This window comes from Alligator sinensis, unplaced genomic scaffold (genome assembly GCF_000455745.1).
Source record: "Alligator sinensis unplaced genomic scaffold, ASM45574v1 scaffold264_1, whole genome shotgun sequence".
Classification (NCBI taxonomy): Eukaryota; Metazoa; Chordata; order Crocodylia; family Alligatoridae; genus Alligator; species Alligator sinensis.
In genome coordinates, this window is record NW_005841831.1 from 4,041,922 (window position 1) to 4,044,309 (window position 2,388).

Sequence of the window (2,388 nt, forward strand, 5' to 3'; positions counted from 1 at the left end):
ATATGTCATACAAAAGATAATTTGGGAAGGATGGTGGCAAAAGGTTACTAAGCTCTTGGAATAGATCGTGTGTAATTTCCTGGGTTTGCATGCTAAACTTCCCCAACTAGAGTCAAACTCCTTTTGGAGAAGCATATAGCCAATGCTAATTCCTTGTACCATCCTAATCTCTTAACTGCCCCGCAGTGTTAGCGGACAGGAAAGGGAGATGAAGTAAGTGCTGTTTGTCAGTTTAAATGACCAACATTGTTTATCTACACGTGAGGGAGCTGTTACTGCTAGAAAGGAATGTGTGGTATGTGCACTGAAATGAAAAGCAAGTAGATAAGTGAGACCCTGGTTTCTGTACAGGATATGAAGTAAGGGTGGGAGTGAGCAGGAAGATGTGTGGTCAAGGTTTTGGGTGTGAACTGTATGAGGGTGGAAGAGTGATATCTAATTTAGTGTTCAAGACATAAGGAATAGGAAATAGTGAGCTCTATGTATGAAAATTCATTTGGTGCCAAAATGTTTAACACTGGGTCCAACTGCCAGCATGATATCACTCCACTGAAGTTCCACCATGGTGAACTTTGCTTCCTTTGTCCTTTGGTACTTCATGAATTTGAGGTAACTTCTGTTTGCTTCTGAATTGCAGCTGCTACTGAGGTGGAAACAACAGTTGTTACAATACTGAACCAGAGTTAGGAAGGGAAGGGCAATCTTTGTCCGCTTAAAAGATCTGGGATCGTTTAGGTAGATACTCCCTGAAATTCAGACTTGGTGTGAACAGGTGAACTCCACTGGCTTGCTTACACTGGCTTGCTTACACTCCATCTCAGGGTTTAGTCTGCCTAAATGAATTAACTGAACTTGAGGTTGGCCAGGGTGTTGCTAAGTTAACATAGTGATTAATTCCTTCAAACAAACCATGGGATAATTAATGACCCACAAAGGTAGGGAACTATTTGTCCCTGAAACCCAGCAACATACTGCTCTTTCAGTGTTTTGTCTTGTGGTTCAAGTTCTTTGTAAACCTGTGACAGAGCTCTCTGAAAAACGAGGTAGAAAAGTGTTAGGTTGCCCAAGCATAGGAATGCCTGAAGAACAAATTCCCCTTTACCCGCTCAGGCAGGTCTTTTCCCTGCTGATTTCCTGTACAATGTTCCCTATTATACCCTGGTGAGCTCACGTTTTGCCTAGGTTCCCAAGCTATCCACCCCTTCCATCACCAGAGCTGGGTAGGGAAGGGGAAAGATTTCCATGTTAGAAGAGAAGCATGCACCCTGCATTTATAGCCTCCCGTCCTTTCAGCTGCCCAAATCTCCCTGTTCTGGGACATATACCCTCTTCATCCCCATGACACTAACCCTGCCCAGACCTGAACTAGGCCTCACTGTGTTGGACCCGGGGTAGCAGTGTGGGCAATGGTACCATGGGATCAAGCAAAGGGCATGTGGGTCCATGCCAAACAGCACTGTCTCCTGAGCACCTGGTCTCTATACAGTCCTTTCCTGTGATTTCTCCCTCTGGTTCATCATTTCCACATTGGACTCAGACCCGCTGACATTTCTGGTTGTTCTACCAACAGCACCATCCCCATTCCTTCAAGCCTGACCTCCTCTCCCCTTCTTTCTCTCTCCCACACACTCCCCCCAGCCCCCTTTGTCTCACGTTTGGGACGATGTGAATCTGGTTTAGGCCAGAACCAGCCCTTTGAGAGAAGCTGTGGGCCATTTAGTGAGCACCCCAGGGGACTGTGGGGGAATAAGAAATCCTCCTGGCTCCTTGCTGTGAAAACCTGCCCCCACAGGTGATCAGCACCTCCATTTTAAATAAATGGAAATCAAAACAGCCTGGACCTGTGCGCACGCACACACACGGAAAGGATAAGGGGGATTAGGACTTTGTATGGCACAAGTTTTACCCCTTAAACTAGAGAGGGGCTATAAACTGGCTCAGTTAAACCAACTCATGTCCCCGTGGGCTACTCCAGTTCGGGCTGAGTGGCTTCCTTCAGCTTCGTTTCGATCAGTAAGGGGCCTCCATGAACCTGAAGTGCCTGTCCCTGGGAGGAGCTGGTGCTGGGCTGCGCAGGATAGGAAGCGAGGGCGGGAGGACGAGCGGAGGGTAGAAGTGGCCCGCTTCGGATCGGCGCTGTGCGGCGGTGGGTGGGTGACAAGGGCTTTTGCTGTGAAACCAGTGCCCGCACGTCGAAGCCGGCATGGCCACGGTGAGAAGGGAGCTACCCCCGGTCCGGCCGGGACGTGGGGTCTGCGCTCCCCACAGGCGCGTGCCGAGGGCTGTCCTCCTGCGGCCAGCAGGACACGGGGGCAGAGGCGCAGGCGGGGCGCAGGCCGGGCGCGGGGCTAGGCTGCCCGAGGGCCGCTGGCGCGCGGCACGTGCGGC

General features: G+C 50.5%; 1 protein-coding gene across 1 annotated transcript in view; it reads left to right on the top strand.

The window, feature by feature from the left end:
- Positions 1-2,049: 2,049 nt before the first annotated feature.
- PIK3AP1 (phosphoinositide-3-kinase adaptor protein 1) overlaps positions 2,050-2,388 on the top strand; it is an 84,211-nt gene continuing 83,872 nt past the window's right edge. Inside the window, exon 1 of the mRNA XM_014524619.2 lies at positions 2,050-2,212. The gene's annotated coding sequence lies outside the window, so the exon portion shown is untranslated. The remainder of the gene's footprint in view (positions 2,213-2,388) is intronic.